This window comes from Lepidochelys kempii, chromosome 14, assembly GCF_965140265.1.
Source record: "Lepidochelys kempii isolate rLepKem1 chromosome 14, rLepKem1.hap2, whole genome shotgun sequence".
Classification (NCBI taxonomy): domain Eukaryota; kingdom Metazoa; phylum Chordata; order Testudines; family Cheloniidae; genus Lepidochelys; species Lepidochelys kempii.
Genome location: NC_133269.1, coordinates 23,940,540 through 23,967,130, shown reverse-complemented (window position 1 = coordinate 23,967,130; position 26,591 = coordinate 23,940,540). Strand labels below are relative to the sequence as shown.

Below are 26,591 nucleotides of genomic sequence, written 5' to 3'. Positions count from 1 at the left end.
TTGCTTGGTCATAAAAGAGAACAACAAAGACCAGAGTTTCCTCCCTGTCAATAGCCCCCTCCTCAGCCAATCAAGGTTGATACTTTGAGGAGTGGGAGGCTAAGGGTTCTCATCAAATAGCCCAAAGAATGGCCCTGGTCACCACCAAGGGGATCACTCTCGGAGCACTAGTCCAGTCTCACCTCTCTGTGAGGGCCTCCCGCAACCCCGCCCCCCCAGCCTCCTCTCCACACACAGAGCTCCTGGTGGTGGGAGGAGAACAGAGGAAAAGGAGAAAGGAAGCAAGAAGAGAAAGGTAGGAGGGACAGAGGAAAAGGGAAAACAAAAAGGAGAAACCCCAATGTCCCCAGTAATTCTAAGGGACAAAGTCCTAGGTCAGAAATAAAATACTGCCCCCACAAGCTAATGTTTTCCTTTCCTAAAAATCAGCCGGCACCTGATGGATCAGACTGAACAGGTTCCAAACCTCTCCGAGGCTCTTACCTTCTCTACAGGGAGGTCTGTTTTCGAGCAAAACCACAAAAAGAAAAGGAGAAAACTCCGAAGAGGGTCCTCCTTGCGCTCACGTACGTGCAAGTGAATTCTCTCTCAGTCCTCCAGGAGAGACCTCGAGAAGGAGACGTGCTGAAGCAAAGCCACAGGGATCTCCGAGGTTGCCCCTGTCCTGCTCCCCTGTCCTGCCTGGCTGATGTCAAGATCCCTCTGTGAGGTCATCGCCCCCCCACCACCTTTGTCCAATTGGCTGAGGTCCTGCCAAAGGCCCTTGTGATGTCACTGCCACACCCACCCCTCTGCTGCAGTGCTGATGTCCTGCCCCTGTCCAGCCACATTGGATGTTTGAGCTGCTTCCCCTGGATCACCCCTCTCAATGAGCGTTCATTGTGGGCTCAAGCCGAACACAGTAAAACATCAGAAGTAAAACTTCTCCCTGTGCTACGCTCAGTTTTTCATAAATTAGCAGACTTTATGGACAGAAGACACAATTAGAGCATGTCTTCTGACCCCCTGCATATCACATGCCTTCTGTAGAGCATAGGAGCTAGTTTTTGACTACACACCTTCCAGAAAGGCATCTAGTCTTCATTAGAAGACATCAAGAGCTGGGGAATTCCCACCACTTCCCTTTCTAGTTTGTTCCTTTGGTGATTCATCCTCACGGTTGAATATGTGTGCCCTCTTTCTCATATGAATTGGTCTCTTTTGAGTTTCCAGCCACTGGGTCTTGTTATGCTTTTCTCTGCTAGATTAATGAGCCCTTTAATACCCGATATTTTCTCTCCATGAAGTCACTTCAACACTTCAATGATGTCACCTTCCGATCTTTTTTATAATCTAAACAGGCTGAGCTCTTTCAATAGCTCACTAGCGTCTGCCAGGAAGGGAGTCCCCACAGAGGGACACCGTAATCTCCCAGGGCGGGAAAAGGCTCTCACTGCCATTTCTTCACCTCATGGGGTATTCTCCTGTTCTGCCAACCCCACTCCTATTTAAGCATCTCCAGGTGCCTGAGGGAGCAGGAACCAAAGGCCATCCTGCATCTGGGACAGAGATGGAGGTTGATGACCTACCTGCCCATGGTGACCATGGTGCAGGACAGCCCTCAGCACATGCGAATGCAGCTCCAGATCTGGGAGCAGCTTCCCTTTGCTGGCATGAGACCTTGCAAGTTGAGGGGGTGAGACAGGCACTAACTTTTGGAAACCCTCAGTGGGATCAGAGGGTAATGGTTTGTAGAAAGTGGTGTTGGACAGCTTTACAAAAACTAGACAAGAACGGTGCATGTTCCAGGGCAGCTCCAGCCCTGGTGCTGTCAGTGAGATGTGTCCTCCCAGCCCTGCTTGACGGGTCTTTCTGTTTCAGAACCTCATTGTAACTGCAAGAAAAGCCCAACCTGTGGAGTTGTTGTTGCACTTAGAGTTGTATCGTCTGCTTTGATCGCTGCCATCATTGCTCTGGCAGGTGAGTTCCCAGCTTCCGCCCTGCTCCCTTCCCCTCCATCTACAATCTCCGTGCATCCCATTCCCCGTGACCTGCCACGGTCCCTCTCTCCTCCCGGCCTGTCTGGCTTCTGCCCCTGGGACAGAGGATTCCTGGGGGATGTTCCTCCCCGACCCTCCTCCTGCTCCCTCCCAGACCCCTGCACCTGGGCACTCTCTGTGTCGGGACGATCTGACTGACATTAGCCCCCCCCCCCCCCAGCCCATCTCTGAGCACTTTGGACCCAAGTCACCTTTGCCACGCGCCGTGAAGCAGTCCCTGACCAGGGTGTCCAGTGGGACAGGGTGCAGTGCAACCCTGAGCCCTTTGCCTTCCCTGTGTTGCTCTGAGGTTACCAGCCTGGCCTTCCTGGATCTTCAGGTCACGCCTGTGGCCGGGCGGCAGGTGCTGCCGTGTTATTGAAAGGAGCCGTAGAGCTCAGTCTAGACCCCTCCACCAGCGCAGTGTGAAAACCCACCAATCGCTGAGCTTGGCCATGAAGGGTCCCTTAGCACCATTCACTCCCCCGGGCTGCCCAGACAGCGTGTGCTCGTGCAGAGGGCTTCTGTTTGCCGTGAACATGAACCCTGCTGTATCCCCCCGTCGTCTGGGGCAGGGCGTGCTGGAGGCTGTTGGGGGTGAGATTTCTCTACTGCCCTGGGATCCGATCACTGGGCCCCAGGAGGGTTTAGCAGCTGGCAGAGGGGATTGAATCCAGGCCTGTCTGCATTAGGAATCCTCTGTGCCGATGTCATGACATCCGTGCTGTTGAATTGGGGCAAACCGCTAAAGGAGACGCACCGCACTGGTGCACAAAGCAGCTTGCCTTGGTGGAGTTCGCTGCAGGAAGTTACCAGAGCGAGCCGCAGTGCTCCAGCGCATCTCCAGGAGGTGTTTACCCTGATGTCACTGCGTCACTGTGATTATACGGGTGCAGATTGCTCGGATACAGAGGTGAATTAAGTTCCATCATTCCTGGCCCACAGTGCAACAGGTCACTTCCCGTGGCTGTGGTGTCCGGCGCCCCCTTGTGGCTTTCATGTCCCTGAGTGAAAGTTCCCACCTTCTTCTCAGTTGTTCACCTGCTGTTTGTTGCGAGGTTGAACATCCAGCTGTTGATCTTGTGCCTGGGGTGAAATGCTCTGAGCTGTGTCAGTCCCTCCCAGGCTGGGAGTGTCCCTGGAAGCCTTCTTGCCAGGCAAATTTACTGTGACAAACATCTCCCTCACCCTGCGTCTGATTGCCGTGGACCAGCCCCAGCTGGGGGTCCCAGTAGGCTTGGCAGGCTGGTCAATTGACTGCCTGTTTGACCTCAGTCAAATAGTGTCAAATACTCCAGCAAGAGCCCTGGGGGTAGGAGGCAGCGTGATTTTTGATTGCGTCTTGCAGCCTCACTTGTGTTTTTCAGAACTTGGTTTCAATGTTTCACTTTTTAATCTGAGTTAAAATAACTCAGTTCAATAATTTTTTTAAAAATTAGGCATAAGTATCTACCTTAAGCTAAACCTACTGGAGACAATGACGTCTTGCTCTTTTTTTGTTACTGTTCTGATAAATTGGTATTTTAAAATATTTGACCATTGGTTTTTTTTATGACACATTTGAGGTACCAGTCAAATGCCCAATTCTAGGTGCAACTCTTACCCTCCATGTGACTGTCTCATTCTCAGTGCTGGCATCTAAGCTTTCATCAGCTGATCTGTGCCCCCCTGCTGGACCCTCGTGCCCAGACAGCTGGGTGGGATACCGAGGGAAACGCTACTATTTCTCCGAGAGGGAAGGGAGCTGGACCGACAGCTAGAGCCCTGCTCTGCACCGGGTGCCTCCCTGGCTGGGATCGACAGTGAGCAGGAAATGGTGAGAGACTCTCGAATTGCCAGACACTGGCCTTGGCTCAGCGGCGGCTGCTACAGTAGGACCTGGGCTCTGCCCCCTCCCGTGCTGGGAGGCCAGAGTGAATGAACTTCCAGCGGCTGAACGCCAGCCCTGGCTGGGCCCAGGGCCCTACTGTCTGTGTGTGATCACGAGGATTGGCCATTCTCAGCTTCCCCCTCCCCAAATAGGGAGACAGCCCCTCTCTAGGGCAGGGCTGGCTCAGGCATCTACTGGCTGCGGGAGTGGGACTGAGAACCCAGCCAGTGCTCCTGTTTGGGGGAAGGGAAAAGAGCAGCCAGGTGAGGCTGTGGGGGGTGGGGTGGGGTGGGGGTGGGAACCTGTCACATTGACCCCTCCCACTTTAGCTTGACTTGCTCCCTCCTCCTACCCTGCTGTGGTGAGCGGGGGCTGATCTGTGAGAAGAGACGTCTCTGCAGAGAGTTCAGACCCAGCAGCTGCCCCCAGCCCAGGGGAACTTGGGGTGTGGGTGACTGGGAGCACTGGGGCCGGGCTGCTGTGTGCGGTGGGAACGTTAAGACTGCCCGGGTGGTCTTGTGCTTTGCAAGAGGGAGGGGAAAATCCCCCCCCCCCCCGAAAATAAACTGAGCGCCCTTCAATATGCGACTGGGATTCTCTGCAGCACAGAGCCCTGGAGGGGCGGTGGGGGGAGCACGGGAGCTGGGGCTGATACCTGCTGTCCCTCGGCTTTCTTTAAGGCGTTCCTGCTGAGCCATAAGGGTGTCTATGACCACTGGATCGGCCTCCGGAGGGAGCAGGGTCAGCCCTGGACATGGGCCAACAGCACCAAATTCAACCACCTGTGAGTCTCTCTCACTCCTCTGGACTAATTCCCTGGGCTTGGGGATTCTGGTGTCTGAGCGGTTTGAGCTCAGGTAGATCCACCATTCAGTGCTAGTGAAACCACCAGACACGACCCTGGTCCGTTCGCGTCCTGCGTGTATCAGAGACCGATGGGAGCCGGCGTGTCCCTGAACTCTCGGCTCCTCCCCGCAGCACGGTGCTGGGCCGGAGACAGAGCCCGCCATAGCCAGAGGTGCCCTCGCAGCGCGCTGGGATTTCAGCTGGGACACTCGCTGTTCTCCCCCAGCCCTCTTCAGCAAGGTCCCTGGGGTGTCTGACCCCCCCCGGGGAAAGGAGGCAGCAGGGAGCTCAGGTTAACAGTGGCTGCTAGAGAGGGCAGCATGCCGAGCAGTGCATGGCAGGTGCAGGTCCCGCTGGGGATTGCAGCCGGCAGGTTTGAGTGACTTGGCTGGTGAGGCCTCTGAATCCGCAGCAAGGCACCGATGTTAAAGGAGCCTGCGGTTCACAGGTGCTGGACGCCTGGGGCTCCCACTGGAATGGGGTACAGTAGTGATGGCTGCCCAGCCAACACCCCGCAATGGGTTTCAGTGGGCTCCAAGTGTGATCACAAAACCTTGAGCCTGGAGCAGGGTTTGAACCCCGGAATTCAGCACTAGAAGCATGAGCCTCTGCCATAGGAGCGAAAGAATCCACTTCTTTAACTGAAACCCCCCCTGATTGATAAAGCTCTTATGCAGGCCAGCCATTAGAGGGGGATGGAGACCCCCCACTTCCCTGGTCTGGTTTACTTCAGTACTTTGAAAACTCAGGCTGTTATGGCGCTGGGTCAGGGCTCCCCAATGGACAGTCCCCATTCTGCTGTATTGGACCCAACCTTTGGATCCCACCTGCTTCCAGCCTCACTGGGTCTGAATAGCCACCAGACACTGTCCTGAGTTCGGGCCTCTGTGGCCCTCTCCTGGGGTACAGACTCCCTGTCTGGTTCCCTCCTTAGGAGGTGGGACCCTGCAGATCAGCTGCTGTAGGACCCAAAACCAGGTCTGAACCCTCCCAAACCTCCCAAGAGGCATGTTGTCCCTAGAGCTCCACCCTCCACTCCAGAGGAACTCTGGGAGGGTCACGGGAGGGTTACAAACAGGGCACACATGCTTTCACAAAGGAACTTCTTCAACACTCTCTTTTTCCCCCATCCCCAATGGAAAGCTCAGGAGTTATAGATCAATGGAAAAGGAAACCCCTGAATGCAATTTCCTCTTTCAGTGTCATCTTGGTTCTGCTCCGTGTGTTTCAAGGAGGGGAGATTCCTCCTGCCCCCCGCTTTTCCTGCTCGGTCATCTGATTCTGGTGATGGTCTACCCCTCTTGTTAGAGGACCGGTCCCTTTTGACAATCAGTCTAAGAAATTCTCTCCATCCTGCTGGGGACTTTCCATTCTCCAGTACCCCTGTGGGCTGCTCAGCATAGAGGGTCACAAACAGTCAGTGGTTCTGCAAAGCCCCCGCTGTCCTGAGCTCTGCTCCTGAGGGGCTGGGAGAGTAGCTGCTCCGCACTCAGGCCTGCACTGTGGAGAATGGCTCCCCTGGCTGGGACTGGTGTGAAATGCCTGGCCTCTGCCTGACTGCAGCTCCCTGGCTTCTGTGTTGCAGGTTTCAGATAAGAGGAGGAGGTGACTGCGCGTATCTGAACGAGGAGAAAGGGGTCAGCAGCTCACGGTGCTACATGGAAAGACGGTGGATCTGTAGCAAACCTGAGGTGTATGTGATGGGAAAAGAGACTGCACTGGAAGGGGGCTCGAAATGAGACTCCTAGAAGTGACACTGATCCAACTCACACCTACTTGAACGAGCCAAGTCCCCATTCGTCAGCCTGGCCAGGATCTCAAAATCAGGCAGCGGGGCCCTCAAGCATTAAGTGTGTCTCGTTTAAACTGTGGATTCTTCGTATGTGCCTTCTGCTTTTGAACCTTTAAACTCAGGGTCACATTGTCAAGCTTTTCTCTGCAGCTGAGAGGGAGTGATCTCATGAGAAGGAGTCTCAGCCACACGCTGGGGAAATGAGAGAAGGGAAGGCCTTGTTCGTTTAGACTCCAGAACAGCATTTCTCAAATGCAGCCACCAGCTGATTGTTTTGCAGCCACAAGAGCCTCCAAAGTGCCCCAACAATCGCTGAGATGTTAGGTATTAAAGGTGCCTTCTAAATGCCATAAATCCTAATGCGCGCTCCCTTTTACATAGTACCATGCCGGCAGAGCTGAGCTACATCGGTGTGGTTTTCTTCGAAGTCGCAAAGTGTATTCTTTGGCTAAGAACATAAGAAGGGCCAGACTGGGTCAGAGCAAAGGTCCATCCAGCCCAGTATCCTGTCTGCCGACAGCGGCCAACACCAGGTGCCCCAGAGGGAGTGAACCTAACAGGCAATGATCAAGTGATCTCTCTCCTGCCATCCATCTCCACCCTCTGACAAACAGAGGCTAGGGGCACCATTCCTTACCCATCCTGGCTAATGGCCATTCATGGACTTAACTTCCATGAGTTTATCCAGTTCTCTTTTAAACCCTGTTATAGTCCTAGCCTTCACAACCTCCTCAGGCAAGGAGTTCCACAGGTTGGCTGTGCGCTGTGTAAAGAAGAACTTCCTTTTATTTGTTTTAAACCTGGTGCCCATTAATTTCATTTGGTGGCCCCTAGTTCTTGTGTTATGGAAACAAGTAAATAGCTTTTCCTTAGTCACTTTCTCCTCACCACTCATGATTTTATAGACCTCTAACCACTGTGTTTACATCTCATGTTACTGTAGCTCTGTAAGTGGCTATGGGCCATCTCACTGTGTGGTGTTTGGGTAGGTTGCGATTGTTCATGGGGGGGGGGAGGTGAAAGAGTTAAAAATGTGACTGGGTATCAGAAAGTATTTCAAATAATCTAGTGCCAGAACATGACCTTGAATGTGACAGCAGGTGGCTCCTCTGGGACCTTCTGCGAAGAAAAACAAAACATAGAAAGAAAAAGGAACACTTCAGCACCAGGGGGAAAGGCAGTTTCCTGTGTTTCTGAAGCCACCCGATTCCGTTTCTGAGCAAGTTGCAGTGTGCGAGAGAAATTCATCAAATTGAAACGTATGTTGTGCAACGTCCCTACAGCACTCGTGCAAGGGAAGTTGAACCAAATTACCACGGTGAGTTTCAGAGGCGCAAGCTGTTAAATGATGCAAAAACCAAGCTGAAAAGACAACAGCAACGGCTCAGATTTTGTTGTTCCTATTATCATTATTATTATTACTGGGCTAGGTGGATTGGGTTTTTTTGTCTGTGAAAGAAATTTTGGACATATTGGCAGATACATTCTCTCATTATTATTTGGACTTCTCTTATGTAAAGGATTTTTAAATTTAGTTCAGAATTGTTGTACAGCCCTCCACCTTTGACCAAAAAAGCAAAAGAACAACAAAAAAGACAAGACTGCGCAAAGCACTGGTTTGTTCTGTGTTTAGGTCCAGTAAAGATAGGACACAACTGTACCTTATATTTATTATTGAGTCTGCAAAAAATCCCTATGTAAATATGCACATGTAATTTATTTGTTTGTTTTCCCTACAGTTAGTTAAGTATTGTCAGAGCCGCATGCTGAGGCTGCCAAAAATTTGTGAGAACCCCGGCTCTAGAAAGTGTGAGGATTTGGTTTTCTATGTAACCATTACTTTCCAGTATTTATTCACTCTCGCTTGCATCTCTGTTCTTTGATGATAAACTCGTTCCTGTTTTCTGTATATCTAAGTGCTGGGTTCTCAATAGAGTGGTTGGCCTGAATTGAATCTTACAAGCTGCTGTGGACCGCGCCTGAGGGAATAGAGTCACAGTTCTGCGTGTGCTCAGTGGAACGGGCTGAGCACTCCCGAAGGACGCTCAGAGGCTTTGGGGGTGTCGATCGCAAACCTGTACACAGAGAGCGAGGCCTGCAGGGGGCTGGAAGGTCAGGCCTGCCCTGCCAGGGGTGGTGGTTTGAGAGAGCTGACCCATGGCAGGCCTGGACAAGGCTCCCCCAAAGGTGCCTCGTTTGCCTGCTATGAATCGCTCAAACGGGCACACGTCCCCGGCTCATTCCACCCCTGCACCCCCCAGGTACAACCCGCACAAGGCATTCTGCCAGGGGCGAGGAGAACTCGTGAGCTTCTGCCCTTCTGTCCCATTCCTGCTGCTTGCCCGGAGCTAGGCTGCCTGCGATGGGTTTTCAGTGTTTGCTACTTTCAGGGGGTTTAGCGTGTGAGTGGCTGCGAGAGGGGAAAAGAGAGTCGGAAAGTTGTATCCCGAGGGTTTAGGGAAGCATCAACCTCCACCGTCCCATGAAAGCCGTGGCAAATCAAGTATGTGAGGCGGTGCAGGGCGGTAGTTCACACTCCACCGCGTATGTCAGCCTGCAATGCAAGGAGGGGGGTGCACCAGACGTCTCTCTTTTCCTTGCTCGCCTGGACCCAACCCCAGTGATGATAGGGGGCATTTCTGGTTGGCTGTACCGGGCCTGCTACCCAGCAGTGTCTTGAGCCCACTCCCGGTGAAAATTCTCACCCTTAGTCTCACAAATAGGGTGCAGGCCGTATCAGGCCATACTGGGGTTGGCATTAGCTCCGCTCACCACAGGGCCTTAGGCAGCAGACGGTTCAGATACTCAGTTGGTTTTAAGAGCCATGGCAGGAGAGGGGAGGTAGGAGCCCCTTAAAACTATATTGGGCACAGACAGGCTCTTGGGAAGTTTGATTTGTCCCATGGCCCCATCCCCACTCTGCCCCTTCCCCCAAGGCCTCACCCTCGCGCCCCCTCTTCCTGCGCCCAGGGAGTCAGCGCCCACAGCAGGTGTGCAAGACTAAGTGATGCGCGTGTGTGTGACAGAGAGAGAGAGAGAGAGAGAGAGAGGGGTTAGATAATTTCTGTATTGATAAACGCAAGAGTTCAAAATGAGTCGGGCCTCAAAACTGTGAGACCCACTTAAAAATCATGAGACTTAAAATACTAAATGCAGAGTTTTTTATTTCCTGGTTTGCGAGCCTTTGGCGGTCATGGTTTCTAGCATGCTCTGCAAGGGTTAAAGACTTTGTTTTGTCTGCCCTCCCTAAGAAAACCATGAGAACTGAGATTCTGGCCTGCTGACAGGACTCTAGGAGCTGGGGTTTTAAGAAAAACACCAGATATCATGAGCCATATAAGGGGAGAATGGGCAGTAAGTTACAGCTGGTTTAGAGAAAGTGCAACTCCCTAGAAGTCAGAAGGAAGCAGACGAGGAACTGTGTGTTGGAGGTGTATCTGAGTCCCGCGCCCTCCTGGTGTAACGTGGATTATACTCTGCTTCTGCCTCCCAGCTCTGGGTCACCTAACCTGGCGGGGAGGGAAGCCCAACCCCAATGGAACAGGGTCGAGCAAGAGAACTTTTGTGATGGTTGGGTGGGTGCAAGACAGGAAATCCCTTTGCAAAGGATTCCTTTGCTCCTCTCCGTGCTCTGCTTTGCCGTGCACGTCTCCTGTGCTCCTTTCCTTTGTGGTTAACTCTCCCCTTCAGGCAGAGGTGAGAACTTTTAATAGAAGTCAGGGTATTTTTGTTCTACTACACAGACTCTGTGCTGGTGAGGGGGAAAGTGTTGCCTCATAGATGTGCCCCCGGGAGTGTTTAGTTTTCTCAGATTACTGGCTGGGGGCTTGAGCCGGTTCTGTTTTGAGTTGTTAAGGGAAACCCCTGGAAACTAAACCACGTCCTTGTTGCTGCCGACACCACCTGGAAGAGGGGTTACGTAGCTACAGCCCAAATCCTTCGCCCAGAGCAAAATTTTCCCTCAAAAAAAGTTGGACACATGTTAACCTCTTGTTAAATGTACCAGGGAACCCCCCTCCCCACATTTCTCCCCAAGTCCAGCCGCAGCCTCAGCCCACCCCCGTTGCACACACTAATGTGCCCCCTGCCTGGCTCCTTTGTGCCCCCGGAGACCCATCGGGGGATCCGCACAGTGCCGGGCAAGCTGCACCGGCCAGGGCTCAGCTCAGCGGGGTCAGCGCCCAGAGATCCTCACTGGTCACAGTCTTTCCTGATCTTGGGGTGGGGGTACTCTTGTGGGGGCAGCTCCATGGCCCAGCCAGTGTGGAACCAGGAAGAGTAGTGTCGTCCCCAGGGGGAGCCAGCAGGGCCGGGGCAGAGAAGGGTGTACAGTTCCGGGGCAGGGCGGCAGGGGGGCCCAGGCCCAGGTGAGTTCAGTTTTGACAGCTGGAGGTGGTGGTGCAGGGTACGGGGAGACTGAGGCACATGTGCCGGGCTGGGCTACCTACACTCAGAGCCCTGGGTATACACAGAGAGGCTCAGCCTAAGCAATTGCTTGGGGCCCCCAGCAGCTCAAGGGGGGGGCCCCTAGTCCCTTTTTTTATTATAAGAACTTGTCTGTTTTAGTATTGGGGGAGGGGGCAAAAGACAACTGGGGGGAGGGAGAGGAAGGGATGGGGTGGGTCAGAGCCTCTCCGCAAGCTGGGGAGAGAAGGAGACAGACAGACAGACACACACCCCTCCCAGCGCCTGTATTCCCACTTCCACATTGTAAGGTGTGGGGGGGGGGAGGAGAGAGGGGGCAGGGCCTCAGGGGAAAGGGTGGTGCAGGGGGCGGGGCCCCGGTTCGGGCATCAGTGCTCCCCCCCCACCCCCCAACACACACACTTTTAAGTACTTCCACTGCCCCGGAAAGCCGAGTGTGGGGGGGACTGGGCTGCCGCCCCTCCCCAGCCAGGCTCTCCCCAGCAGCTGGCTATGGCCGCTTGCTCCCTGCCTGGGGCCTGGCTGCCCAGTCTCTGTGGCACAATCGGTTAGCGCATTCGGCTGTTAACCGAAAGGTTGGTGGTTCGAGCCCACCCAGGGACGCGGACCTGCTTTGGGGGGGTAGGGATAGCCATAAGCCCGAGAGGCAGCGACACAAGAGCAGGGAGTGCTGCGGGATCCTGAGCGGCTGGAGCCTCTGCTCTTCGCCCGCTCCCCGGGGGCAGACAGCTGGGTGCGTTTCCCTTCGGTGTTGCTGATCTGCCCAGCTGAGCGGGGCTGCAGCCGTGGGACCCTCTCCCCGAGCCTGGCGGCTCCCGGCGGGGCAGCCTGTCCCCTCGCTGCTCCCTCTGCCTGCCTGCCGGGGTCGCTCTGAGCCCACTCCCCGGGGGGGCTCTGGCTCCAGGGGACACGAGCCTGGGCGATCTGCGAGCCGGGCTCCGGCTGCCCGGGGAGCGATCAGGGGCTGGGGGTCTCCGCCAGCAGGTGAGGAGGGGCTGGTGTTGTGCATGGAACTGGGAGGGGGCGAGCAGGGAGGTGCCGGGTTGGGTGGGAGGAGAAGAGCTGGGTGGGTGCATCGATCACACTGGAGAACCCGGAGTCTATTGGGGAGGGAGCTGTGCGCTGACCAGATGGGGGAGAGGGCGGGCGGGGTCTATTGGGGAGGGGGCTGTGCTCTGATTAGGTGGGGGTATTGCGGAGGGGGTCGGGCGGGGTCTATTGGGGAGGGGGCTGTGCGCTGACCAGATGGAAGGAGGGTTAAGGTGTTGTACCAATAAAATAAAAACCAGCAGGATCTTATTAAAGGGAAAAAGGCAAAATACCACATTTACTGTGAATACAGAAAGAATCATAGTAAGCAGTTAGTTATAGTTATAACATTCCATTCAATCTCATATTTATTCACACATTCAGTCATACAAACACACACACACAGGTTCTGCAAGGTTGTTATCATAGTTACCAGCCTTAGAGTTGCTCATACCAAGCCACTGGCCAGGTGGCCTGGACATGAGGAGGGAGCAGGGCCTTGTCAGATGCTCATCTGATGCTCCTGGAAGTTGGTTTGCAGAATCAGACCCCCAAAGTTCTCACTTTTTAGAGTCTATTTTTACAGGAATTTCTTCCTATGCCAGTCTATGGGAATTGCTTCATCATGCTGTTGCTGAATCAATCAGCAGATAGCACATTCCTGACGGCTCCAGGATGTTATCTTGTTCTTTGGTTCTCCCATTCCTGAGGCTGTTGGGTGGATTCCAGTCTGCCCTCCGGGGGGTCCTCTGGTTATTTCCACTTGATGCCTTCTTCAGCCGATGGACACTGGATTCTTAGGCTGGCACCTCCCTGATCATTCAGTTATTATCCACACCAAGCATCCATCCACATACATCCTCTATCTGTATTTTAATCACAATTGTTAATACAACAAAAGGGCGGGGAGTCTCTGGTTGCTGTTTCTGTTGTTAGAGTATTGCTTTGAGTCTCTCTCTCTGTGAATTGCTTTGAGAACAGACTCTGTCTTAGAATGTACTAACACAGTTAGCAGCTTGCAAGTTTCACACATAGAGGGAGAGAAACAGTACCAAAAACCAAGAGACCTCTTAATTAGTAATACCCTGGAATTTAAACTCTGGGGAATCAAACTCATTTGTGATTTTAATACAGAACTTCTTTAATATGTTCCAACATAATCCCCCTTTTGACACTAAGATTTATAATCGTCAGTGTCACTTTCTATGTAGCCTATTCAAGAGAAAGTACTGTGAGGCAATTTGAGTTTGTGATTCCAATTCATGCCACATACATGATCCTAGTGATGTATCTTTACTACAAGGTTCTGGGGCAACAGGCAAGGTGAGGCACACCCACTTTTGAGGAGTCCATTCGGTACAACCTCTAGTGTCCAATAGCTTCCCTCCCTCCCCAGCCCACTGGCTCAAGGTCCAGGGTAGCCAAAAGGATCCCATGTGTAATATGGGGAATGGGTTAACCTTCAATACCTTTGCCTCCAGGGACTGTTGGTGTGCAATTTTGACAACAATTTCTCCCATTAACAAGTCTGGTTTACAATACTGGAAACATATTGCATCCATTCATATTGATAAGTGTCAAACAATGATCTCTTTCTTTTTTAACAAATGCATCAAACCCTTAATATTTCCCAATATGACCCAGAACATTTTGTGTTCCAAAGTAGCTAGTGCAAGTATCTGCATTTCAGTGCATCCCATAGCTATGGCTGTGTAGTTTCCTATTTCTAATATTTTTTTTTTCTTATGGATAAGCCATGTGGTAGTATTAAGCCATTACTAAAGATTCCATCGGCCTTTTAGGTTACCCAGACCAATTTGGACCAAGTCTACATTGGCATGTACTTGTTTTTGTATCAGGCTGTCCTGTAGCTGGGACAGAAAGCTTAATTTATTTTTAAGTTCCTGCAGGTCTTCAGCATTCTTTTTTTAAACACACAACAGTGCTAGCAACAAGACAAAACACAAGACAAAACATAGAACACAGAACACAATTTCTATTGTGACAGTAGATTCATGGTATTGGGTTGCTTTTCAGCTGGCATCAGCTTTTCCTGATTTTCTGAAAGACAAAAAGAACATGTTTCTACCCCTTTTGGGGTGGCAGATTATTGCTTAAAATATTTCTTTTACAAATACCCTTGCTGATTGCAGACAAAACAGAGAAATTGCCCCCATATTTTCCTGTTTTTGTTCTATAGGCAGGCCAGGTTTCAATGGCTTTTATCTTTTAAGGGTTATGGGGAAATTATCCGACTGTTTAGTCATTAAATCCCTGAGTTTTCCTTCTTATACAGCAGACCAAGTTTATAATGTTTTTCTTGCTGTGTTAAGCTTTAAGTTTTATTTACAGGTAATAACTGAGAAGCATCATTACCATACGACCTTAAAGGATTTTTCCAAAAATCATACACACTATACGTTGTTACAGGGATACTTATTATCATTAAATTTATTAAAATTATCTTGTTATCCCATGCCTTTTATTTAGACAATTTGTTTGCTGACCAGGTATGTCCTTTATCTGCAGCTCCTTTGTGCTGCTAGTTCTTTCCTTCCTTTATCATTTAGGTAATTTGCATTTTCACAGAAACTTCCTGCTTTTGGATTTAAAGCCATCAGCAGCTCAGAGACTCTATCTTAAAAGGGACACAATCAACTTTCACCAGAGTTTTGATTACTTTTAACTTCTGCTTCCAAAACACACAGCAATCTGAAAAAGAAAACCCAACCTATTGTGGCTCCCTTTGGAGCCCTAATAGCATTTTAATTAAGTAGCATGGTATGTTTGCATTTCTTTTGCCCCTTCTACAATATACCCTGCACATGTTCTGGGGCAAATGCACATTCCTTCCATAGTTTAACTTCTATAACATTATCCAGATCCATTTTTACATAAGGTGTCACTATTTCTTTTTTTGCTTACAGAGTTTTCATGTACCTTTATCAAAGTGACAGTCTGATTACTCAGAGCCATTTTAAGACTCAGTGTTTCTAACATTGCTTCTTTTTGTTTTGTGCACCTCACCCCTGCTGTTGCTTCAGAGAGGCACTGTCTTTTTTTAATTTTTTTTTACTACAACTCTCATCTGCTATTTTGTTACAAAAACAAACAAACAAAAAACAAACAAACAAAAAGAATCCAAATTTTTTTTTTATATTCTCCTGATTTTGACTGCCCTGCTGCAGCCACAACTTAAAAACATTTTAAATTTTGTAAAGCATTGAGTTACCTTTTAAGGGTTAAATGCCAAATCCCAAAGCCAAACAACACTAATTACCTGTGTCTAGCAAAAAGGTCTGTCAGTTTTGCAACTTTGAATTAAAGAGTCAAATGGATTTTTAGTGGCATTATTTAAAACAAAAACAAAACTAACTGGTCCTTAGAACTTTACATATTTACACACACACAGACAGATACATACACGTTTTCTTTTCCTTAACATCCCTTCCACACTGCTCTGTTTTTTACATCTTACATTCCCTTTATACATTTGAGGCAGTTAAGTTCCAATAGAACCCTCTTATGTTCTTTTAGCAAATTTGACTAAATTGTCCAGTCAAATGATTTTAATCAGATAGTTTATTTTTGCCTGGCTAATTTACAGACATTCCTTTGGAAAAGGGCCCATTTTTCTTTCAGAATGGCTGCAACCAAGAATGCTCTTTCTCTAACACCTTTCCTTTTTAACATTTTCACAAAGTTTAGCTGCTTAATTCCCTCCAGCCTCAGCAGAGTTAACTTTTTTTTTTAAACTCTCTTTTCTCTTTGTAATTGTGCCTGGGGGTACCGTACATAGGGCCTTCTCCCCCTTTACCTGTGTCCCTCCAGCCTCTGCAGAGTTAACTTTTTCACTCTTTTTGTATTCCTGGAGTGCCTCTTTCACTATTTTCAGCTGGCTTTGGGTATTTGTAGCCAGCACCTTCCAATTGTCTGCTCCCTTTTCCATTTGTGCCTTTTCCTCTTTACATGAAGACAAGCGGAGGGAAGAATCCTTACATGCCTCCCACAACAACCAAATTGCTGCTGCATCTCTTTTGGCAGCACTAGAAGGTTTGTATATGAGGATATACTGAGCCAATCTATCCTCTAGGTCCGAAATAGTGCAGACATCAGCTAGGGCTTGTTTAGTCCAAGGACTGTGCCCAAATTTTTGAAGGATTTGTTTACAAGGTGTAATTTCTTTAACAAAAGGTGAGGTTGCAGTTCCTTCTGACTCCATTCCTCCCTCTGGTACTGGCTTACCCTGTTTTCTTTTAAACATCTTAACATGGATATTTCAATCTCTTTCTCACTGCTGGTATTACTTAGCAAGTGACACAGCCTAGATTCTGAAATCATAGCTTAATCTATGCGTTTTTCCCCTGCTACCTTCCCGGAGGCCAGCAGGTCCCCTGCTACCTTCCCAGAGGCCAGCAGGTCCAGTTAACCTATTTCTCCCTGCTACCTTCTCGGAGGCCAACAGGTCCGGTTAACCTGTTCTTCCCTGCTATCCTCTCGGAGGCCAGCAGGTCCCCTGCTACCTTCCCGGAGGCCAGCAGGTCTGGTTTAATCTGTTTTCCCTACTACCTTCTCGGAGGCCATCAGGTCCCCTGCTACCTTCCCGGAGGCCAGCAGGTCTGGTTTAATCTGTTTTCCCTACTACCTTCTCGGAGGCCATCAGGTCCCCTGCTACCTTCTCGGAGGCCAGCAGGTCTGGTTTAATCTGTTTTCCCTACTACCTTCTCGGAGGCCAGCAGGTCCCCTGCTACCTTCTCGGAGGCCAGCAGGTCTGGTTAACCTAATAGAAATGCCTAGCTCACTAGAGCTGGCGGTGTGCACACCAATATTTACAATAACTGAGGTTTTTTACCAATATTCCCCCTTTCGCAATTCTCCACCAAAATGTTGTACCAATAAAATAAAAACCAGCAGGATCTTATTAAAGGGAAAAAGGCAAAATACCACATTTACTGTGAATACAGAAAGAATCATAGTAAGCAGTTAGTTATAGTTATAACATTCCATTCAATCTCATATTTATTCACACATTCATTCATACAAACACACACACACACACACACAGGTTCTGCAAGGTTGTTATCATAGTTACCAGCCTTAGAGTTGCTCATGCCAAGCCACTGGCCAGGTGGCCTGGACATGAGGAGGGAGCAGGGCCTTGTCAGATGCTCATCTGATGCTCCTGGAAGTTGGTTTGCAGAATCAGACCCCCAAAGTTCTCACTTTTTAGAGTCTATTTTTATAGGAATTTCTTCCTATGCCAGTCTATGGGAATTGCTTCATCATGCTGTTGCTGAATCAATCAGCAGATAGCACATTCCTGACGGCTCCAGGATGTTATCTTGTTCTTTGGTTCTCCCATTCCTGAGGCTGTTGGGTGGATTCCAGTCTGCCCTCCGGGGGGGTCCTCTGGTTATTTCCACTTGACGCCTTCTTCAGCTGATGGACACTGGATTCTTAGGCTGGCACCTCCCTGATCATTCAGTTATTATCCACACCAAGCATCCATCCACATACATCCTCTATCTCTATTTTAATCACAATTGTTAATACAACAAAAGGGAGGGGAGTCTCTGGGTGCTGTTTCTGTTGTTAGAGTATTGCTTTGAGTCTCTCTCTCTGTGAATTGCTTTGAGAACAGACTCTGTCTTAGAATGTACTAACACAGTTAGCAGCTTGCAAGTTTCACACATAGAGGGAGAGAAACAGTACCAAAAACCAAGAGACCTCTTAATTAGTAATACCCTGGAATTTAAACTCTGGGGAATCAAACTCATTTGTGATTTTAATACAGAACTTCTTTAATATGATCCAACAAAGGGGGGCAAAATAGGCGGGTAACCTGCAGGAGCTGAAGTTGCCTCCCGAGACAAGAACTCCGCTGCTGGGCAGCAAATCATGAGCGCGGATTGTTTTGGGGTGGAAGGGGAAGTGGTTTTTCCCTGTCATGAGGGAAGACGTCTCCGTTGGTCCCCAGGGCAGACTTTGTTTCTTTGTCTTTTAACTGATGGGCCAAAGAGTCCTAACACCCCCTCTGAACTTGCATCCTGGCAGCGTCGCGTGTCTCAGCCCGCCATGTGGGGGGGTCTGGGGCTGACCCTCACTTGGGGTCCCAAGTGAGCCCTGGGGATGAGGCGCTGAAGGACGGGATCTTAGTGGAGGGCAGCTAAAGAGATTTTATTCTAGCAAAGCGCCAGCTCTCTGCCTGAAGCACCGATCTCCTGCCTGCTCTGAAATCCATCCACTGACTTGGAGCCTTGACAGTTTGTGTGCCTCGGGGTGGGGGCCCACAGGGCCATTTGGACAAGGGATTTCTGAGATCCCCTCCTCCCCCAAACAAAGCCCCCAACCAGCTAAAGTTGACCTGCTTTCCTTACAGCCAGGGCTGAGATCAGTGCACCAGGGTTTTAAATGCATCCGACACAGTGAGCTGTAGCTCCTGAAAGCTTATGCTCAGATAAATGTGTTCGTCTCTAAGGTGCCACAAGTCCTCCTGTTCTTTTTTTAGACGGCTGAGAGTTCTCCCAGCAGAGTGCAGGGCATCCCCCAGCCCTTTCGGGGAGATCAAATGACCACGTTATGAACCACTTTGATTCTAGGTTGGCCGGCTGCTGAGCCGGTGTGAGACTCACACGCCAAGCAAATCACACTGTGCCCGTGCAGGGAGAGAGGGGAAGGAGCTTGAAAACTAGTTATGACCCCAGGGGGAATGGTCCAGCCATTGAACCGCAGCGGGCACCATGAATTCATGCAGAACAGGTCCATCCATGGCTATGAGCCAAGATGGGCAGGGATGGTGTCCCTAGCCTCTGCCAGATGCTGGGAATGGGCAAGAGGGAATGGATCACTTGATGATTCCCTGTTCTATTCATTCCCTCTGGGGCACCTGGCCCTGGCCACTGTTGGAAGACAGGACACTGGGCTGGATGGGCCTTTGGGCTGACCCAGTGTGGGAAGTCTTATGCTCTTAGGAGTTCAAATCCAAGCCTTGGTAGGAAATCTGTATCTTAAAAAAAGGAGGCATCTTGCTCTAATCTGCCTCTCTCCAAGGGTTTTTTTGGGGGGAAACTTAATCCAAATACAGCAGAATACTCAGAAGGTGCTAACTCTGTCTTTGAAATGACAATGAATTCCACATGCAAATGCTTGCTGGGAGCGGAGGGTGAGAAGGACGGAAGAGTGGCTGGGAATAGGGGCAGAGAGGGGTTGAGGTTGGGGGCTAGGTGAAGTGGGGCACTGAGAAGGGAGGAGTGGGGGTGTGGGATGGGGACTGGGGGAGAATAGGAGCAGGGGTGTGTGGGCTCCATCTGGGAGCTGGAAGGCCTTGGCCAGGCCTTGAGGGTTCTGAGCCTGTTTCCCTAAAACTTCCCATGTGTGCCTGTCCCTTGTGCGAGTGGCAGGATCTGGGGGAGGGGGGAGGGCCCTGGCCAACTCTGTAGTTCTGACCCCACCCTCTGTGCCCTCCATCCTCATGTGAGCATGGTTCTGGGGGACCATTGCTTTTGAGGGAGGGTCCTGAGTCCCCTCCCTCCCAATGATCCTCGACCCCCTCATGTGAGCTGGGCTCTGTGGGTCCCTGCCCCTCTGGGGGTGTCTGAGCACCTCTTCCTGCACCCCCTGTGAGCCAGTATGTGGGGAAGCCCTACCACTGTGGGTGTGGAGCGGAGAACAGGCATACTGGGAGCATGCACCAAGAACACACCGCTGACACCAGGGTGAGGAGCTGAGTCCGGGCACGCTTGGTGCATATCCCAGGCTCTCCAGCAGTGGGGATGAGAATATCCACGGCCATGAATGGAGCAGTTCCAGAATATCGAGTTCAGCAAATCTCAACCACCTAAAAGCCAGGAAATACAGGTACGTGCCCAGGTAGCCGTAACTCTGCCCTCTGAGTGATGTCCCAACAGGTCCATCATACGCTCACACTCGGCCTTTTCACTGTCATGGGCAGGAGCTGCCTCCGCTTGCCGAGTGCTCAAACACTAAGCATAATCCCTGCACAATACTGCACATGTGAAATGTACCAACCACTTCCCACTCACTCACTGGATACCATCTAACCTTAGACTTTCCCTTACCCACCATTCAACCCACAGCCTGCTCTGGCATCCCACCTCACTGCTGCCAATCCCCATGGCAAGACCCCCCAGTGCCTTGCTACTGAGACAACATACACAAGTTTGCAACAAAATGAGGCAGACTGGAGCCTCAAGGTACAAGGCTTCCTGCGCTTTGATGGGGTGGGGGCAACCCCTGGTTTCCTCGTAGCCCAGTCACAGCTCGGACACTCCTCAAACTAACGCCTATCACCTCTCTCGACCTGCCCCACCCTTCAGTACAGCTACAGGTCCCACAGTGAGTGCAGCCGCTGTACATGCCAATAATCCCAGTGCCTATTGCCTGCTCCAGGGAGCAGAGTTGAGGTTGCCTGGGCATGGACCGTAACTCTGTAATTCCCAGGTTTCTGATGCTTGAGTTTTGCTGATGCCCACGTCCTGGAAGGGAAGGAGCTGTCCCTGCCTGGCAAGCCGGACCTCTGCCTGCATGAAGTCTTTGCTGTTTAACTGATTTCAGATTCCTGCCCCTGGTTGGAGCTGAATTCACACTGCTGCGGGGTGGCGGGGGGGGACAGTCTCTTGGAGCCCCACAAGACTTGTCCATCCCAGCAGCCTTTCAACCCTCTGGCTCTCTTTCTGTGCATGCTCAGTGTAGTGCAGGGGTCCTCAAACTGGGGGTCGTGAGGTTATTATGTGGGGGTCACGAGCTGTCAGCCTCCACCCCCAAACCCTGCTTCATCCCCAGCCATTATAACAGTGTTAAATATATTAAAGTGGTTTTCAATTTATAATGGGGGGGTGCACTCAGAGGCTTGCTGTGTGGAAGGGGTCACCAGGACAAAAGTTGGAGAACCACTGGATAATCCATTTGGTTCTTGGGCTGGAGGCACAACCCTAAAAGGAGACGCACGCGCTTTTGCCTCTCGTGTTCTCCGTTTTGCTCCGGCTGGTGGGGCTGCAGGGGTAGCTGCTGCCCCTGTCCCAGGCTGGCTAGGGGGAAGGGAGGGACAAGGACCCTGGGCTGGAAGCACTGGGAATGAATTCTCAGCCAATCAGATTGTGGGGCGTGACACCAGGAGCATGGGCGAGGGTATGAAGCCAGAGAACTGGGTGGGGAATGGAGGGGCAACAGCTCCGGAGCCCATTGGGGTGGCATTGGGACAGCAGTGCTTGGGAGAGACACCACTGGTCACAGTCCTGTAAGTGGGGAGTGGATGAACACGAGTAAATGTCACCACGTGCCTGAGGGATCCCAGCAGGCCAAGGCCTAGGACTGAAGTGAGATCCCTCCATCTGGTCCCTCCAGGGCATGGTGAGGGGATATAAGGGGGGAATCCTGATATGGGGACCCCACAACCGGTTCTAAACAATAGAGGCAATGTCGTGACTGACAGGTCTGGGAGGAACTGTCCGAGCTCCCCTTAGAGAGAAGCTTGCCACGTTCAGACAATCTGCAAGGGGCCAGGAGGTGACCAGCCCTGCAAACCAGCTGCCCAGCCACTCCAGAGGGGCCTGATCCCAACCCAGCGCTCGCCCGGAGCCCAGATGGATCCAGCAGCTTCTCCCTCTGCCGGGGCACCGCAGCCCACAGGGCATCTTCATGGCAGGGATGGGCCTGGCACAGCCCCAGGTACCGCGCTTCTCTGCCCGGGACAGGGACAGGGAGAGGCTAAACACGACCCTGCAGGGCTGAGCAGCAACAGGTGCAGCTGGCTGGTCCCTGTGCGGATCCCCCCATTGGGATCTGCTGCAGCTGCTCTTTGGGGGCAGGGAAGGGGCCCTATGGCCAGGCAGGGGGCGCAGCTGTGTGTGCAATGGGTGAAGGGGATGGAGTTGCGGGGGAGGTTGTGGGAACTGGGGTGGGAGGGATGGGGGATTTCAGAGCAGCTGTAACGAGTGGACTGAAATGGTTCCATTGACTTTTTTTTTTTTTTTTTTAGGAAAAATTGGGTGTTTGATTAAAGGCAAGTTTTTGTGGAAAGTGTCGGCTTTAATAGAAAACATTCACTGTCTTCTTGGAAAATTCAAAAACCAAAAATTGTTCTGTTTTCAATCATTCTGAACTAATTTTTTCTGATTCTGGTTGAAGATTTTGGTGGGGTTGGCCATTTTTGTCGAAGTTTTTCTTGTTCTAGCCCTCCTGGCTGTGGAGAAAAGCTTGAAAAGGTAACCCCTAAAGGCTGCACCACCAGGAGATCAAGAACAGAACCCAAAATTGTTTTCAAAATCTCCTCTTGTTTAAGCCAATCTGATGGTTTTGGGGGCTCTGATTTGTGATTTTTGGTCACTGGGGGTTGGCCACATGGACTAGAACCAGCTTGGCCAGGTTCCAGACGTTAACCCCAGTGTAGAGCGCCCTGGCAGTGGCCCATACCCATCAGCTGTGGGGGACAGGAGAGAGATTTGATGTGTTCCCTGAAGTTCAAATTAGCAAGAGAAGCGGCCGGGGAGATGCATTATAAACTGGGGGATCAGTGACATTCAGGGTGAGGCAACATTGAAAATACTCAGCGGTTTTACAGTCGCTTTGCTCTGATGCTCTCAGCCCTGGTGGAGCAGAGCCCCCGGCCCTTCCCTGAACACACCCACAGATACCCCTGCAAGGGGGGTCCAGAGCTAGGAGCGGGGCAGGGGGACCCCTGGGCACCAACTCCTCACCGCACTCTCCTCTCCCTGTTCTCTCTCTCTCTTTCCAGATCCAGCCAGCCGGAGCGGGGTGGAAGCTCCTCCCGCCCCACAGGGACCCCTTGCTGTTCTGCGCTTTCACAGCCCCGCTTTCCTCTCTCTGTTAAATCTCCTGGGGTGGGATCCACCTTCCACCCCTCCGCTGACCTGCCTGTGCACCTTTCCTCTCTCTGCCAGGCCCCTGCCTTCGCTTGGAGCTCTCGCCAGGGAGGGGCTGCTGCTGCTGACTCTGCTCTGAGCTCTGCCTGAGGATGGGGGAGATGCACTCGGCTCCTGGAGAGGTCAGGAACCGAAGGTAGAGAGCATCTTGCAGGGGTTCCTGTTTCAAACGGATCGCTGCACCCAGGGCCTGCTGCACTGGGAGAGCCATCGAGGGCCTGATTCTGGGAGCTGCCTCCTCTGAGAATCGGCCCAGAGACGCCTGGGAACTAGTTCATGGTTTGAGATTGTCTAGCTTGGCATTTGTCCAACTGGGAGTCCTGACCCAAAAGGGGGTTGCAAGGCTATGGTGGGGGGAGGGAGGGGTCAAGTGATCACAAAAATATTCTCAGGGGAGGGGGGCAGGAGGGGAAGAGGGCTGCAACAGCTGCCCCTCTCCAGCTGCCCAGCTCTGAGGGCAGTGCCCCGCCCGTAGCAGCCCAGAAGTAAGGGTGGCAATACCGTGCGTATGTTTTTATGAGTCTGTACAGTAACTTGCTATGACTGTTTGGGGGTCGGGGGTTGTCATAGCCTGAAATACTTTCAAAGTGGGGCCAGCAAAACCAAAAGTTTGAGAAGCCCGGGTCTAGCTTATTCTGATACCTGTTGCTCCCAGCCTTCCCCCAGCTGGTTTTATAGAGCTGGTGAGGCTCTTCTTCCCCATCTAGTGTCCGATGCTAGTAAAGCAAGAGGGAAAAAAGTGATCCAAGCAACTCCAGACCCATTCATCGAAGCCTAGCTGAGTAGTAGGCAAGGGGCTGTAGAACACGCTGTGAGGGAAGGATGATGAAATTCATGGAGGTAAATGGCAAGGGGGATGTAACCAAAGGTAGATGGGGCCAGACTAACCTGAGTTCCGTCTTTGAGACGAGAACTGATTGTTTAGACAAGGGAAATGCAGCAGATCTAATATACTTGGACTTCAGTAAAGCATTTGATATGGTACCACATGGGAAATAATTAGCTAAATTAAGGAAGGTGGGGATCAGCACAAGAATTGTAAGGTGGGTGAGGAACCGACTGAAGGGGAGAAGGCTGAAAGATGAACTATGGGACCAGAGGGAGGTTCCTAATGGTGTTCTTCAAGGATCTGTTTTGGGATCCATCTTCATTAATCTCTTTACTAATGGTGTTAACACGAAAAGTAGGAGAGTGATAACAAAACTTACTGATGATAAAAAGCTGGGAAACGTGGTCAGTACAGAGGAGGGTCGGAATCTTACACAGGAAGATCTGGATGACCTTGTAGACTGGAGTAACAGAAAAAAGATGAAATTTAATAGTACCGGGTGGAAGATCCTGCACTTAGGGTCTAATCATAAGAATTTCTGTTGTATGCTGGGGGCTCATCAGTTGGAGGAGACAGAGGAAGGGCGAGACCTTCATGAGTTGGTCGATTACAGGATGATGGAGCCACCAATGTGATGTGACCCATGAAGAAGGCAAATGTGACTCTAGGATGTATCAGCTGAGGCCTTTCCAGTAGAGATAGAGAAGCATTAATGACATTGTATATGGCACTGGGGGGCCCTCATCTGGAATGGAGGGTCTGTCCTATGAGAGGAGAAAGGGAGAGCTGGGCTGGTTTAGTCTAGCAAAAGGAAGGCTGAGAGGGGATCTGATGGCTCTCCATAAATACATCAGGGGGGTAGACACTAGGGAGGGTGAAGAGCTGTTCTACATAAAGGACAATGTAGGCACAAGAACAAATGAGGATCAAGTGGCCAAGAAGAAGTTTAGGCTGGAGATTAGAAGGTTTCTAACCATCCGAGGAGGGAGGTTCTGGATCAGCTTCCAAAAGGAGTTGTGGAGCAAACAACTTTATTAGTTTTAAGATAGCTTTAGACACATTTGAGTGTGATTTGCAGACAGGGTTGCTTGTGGTGGTGGGGGTTGGACTGGCCAACTCTGGGGTCTTTTCTGGCATATGTCTTATAGTCCCAAGTCTCATGCATCTACAGGCACTGCCCTGCCACACGGAGGGGGGGTTGTGAGGATAAATCCATTGCAGACTGAGGTGCCCAGATACTATGGTGATGGGATCCAGAGAAGAAGCTAAGGTAGACAGTTCTCTTGCCCTGCAGTTAAAAATGGAGCAAGGGCAAAACCAGGCATGAAATGTGACTCAGCTCCCATCCCCTTTTACACCAAGTGCATCACAAGACGCTAGTCTGGGGTGTGTATAAGTCCCAGGGCTTGACCTCCCTACTTGTGCTGACAGTCAGGAGGTTCAAGGTGCAGGCGTACACTTTGCACATCACCAAGCTGTAGGTGTACACTTTGCATGTCCAGATTGCACCCCTATAGACGGATGGCATCCTGTGGTGCCCCCTCATTGCCTGGGCTTATAATTGCTGAACCTGGGTCTCACGTGTCCATGCTGCACTGTGTCCATGCTGCACTGTGCAGACTTTCCGACTCAGGTGTGTGCATCCAACACCGCACAGTGACAGAGCTTGAACCAGCGTCATAGCGGGACTTGGGCTCTGACTCGGGCTCCTCTAAGCAGACCCGGATCCTGAGTGCTTGCTGACACGAGTCAGACTGATTTGTGTGTGGACGGAAGGGGGGCTTGGCCTCAAACCTGAGTCAGAGCTTGGGCTCAGTGTGCAGTGTAGACATACCCTTGGAGTCAGTGGGACTCTGTCCATTGGGGCTTGGATCAGGCCTTTTGTAAAACTCTGATCAATTCCATGTAACCATGTCCCATGGGTCTCGCAATATTTGGGGTTTCCCATAAAGTCTGAGCTCCTGGAGTCATGTGATTCTGTGAGGCTCTCATTTAAAAGTTCTAGCTTTCATGGCTGCAGAAAAAAAACATGACCCCTAAAGGCTCCAAACCCAGAAGATGAATAAAGAGAACCCAACCTTTCATTCTTTATTTTAAAATCTCATGATTTTCAAACCAATCATGATTTTTTGTGGGGTCTGACTCCTGAATTTTGATCATTTGGAGTTAGCAATGCTGGCTCACGTCGTGTGGAAGGACAGTGACTCCCGCACAGCTCCATGGGTTTGGGAGCTTTAATACTTACCATTACTTGTAAAATAGGGTCCTGGCATGCAGGGATGGGGGAAGCTCATGGAGTGGGAGATGCACTACACTTTCAATCTCCTTTTTAGGGGGTCTGGGGGAGTTACTAAATTAATTAGAGTTCCTGATGGATGTTTCCTGTCCTTTAAAGCCTATGTGTCTCGAAAGGATATTTGGTAGAAAGAGAGGAAGCAATAAAGAACAGTGGATCTCAGAAGAAACATGGAAATTATAGACAGAAGAAGAAAACAAAAAGCTCTAGTACTACAATATGTGACTGAAGAAACAAAACTAACCTCCAGGAACCTTGACAAAGCAGTAAAGAAACAATGCAAAAAAGATGAGCAAAATTGGATAGAAAGTCAGGCTAGTGAAGCTGAAGAAGCCGGGGAAAGAAACGATACAAGAACAGTCTACACAATCCTGAAACAGTTAACAAGATACGGATCAAAATGCAGAAGTGTCCCGGTGAAAGGGAAACAAGGAGAAATTTTGAAAACACGGGAGGAACAAGAAAATAGATGGGTGGAACACTTCAAAGAAGTGCTAAACCAACCAGAACCAATTACAAGACTGGAATTTAACAATGATAAACCATTAGACCTAGATCTAGATGTATCTGAGGTAAAAATCGAAG

At 50.7% G+C, this 26,591-nt stretch overlaps 1 non-coding gene and 1 pseudogene across 1 annotated transcript; both read left to right on the top strand.

Moving 5' to 3' along the window:
* Positions 1–1,779: 1,779 nt before the first annotated feature.
* On the top strand, positions 1,780–6,473 carry LOC140898025 (C-type lectin domain family 2 member D-like; annotated as a pseudogene).
* Positions 6,474–11,480: 5,007 nt separating this feature from the next.
* Positions 11,481–11,554, top strand: TRNAN-GUU (transfer RNA asparagine (anticodon GUU)). Its single transcript has one exon. It is a non-coding gene; the product is annotated as a tRNA-Asn (tRNA).
* The last annotated feature ends 15,037 nt before the right edge of the window (positions 11,555–26,591 follow it).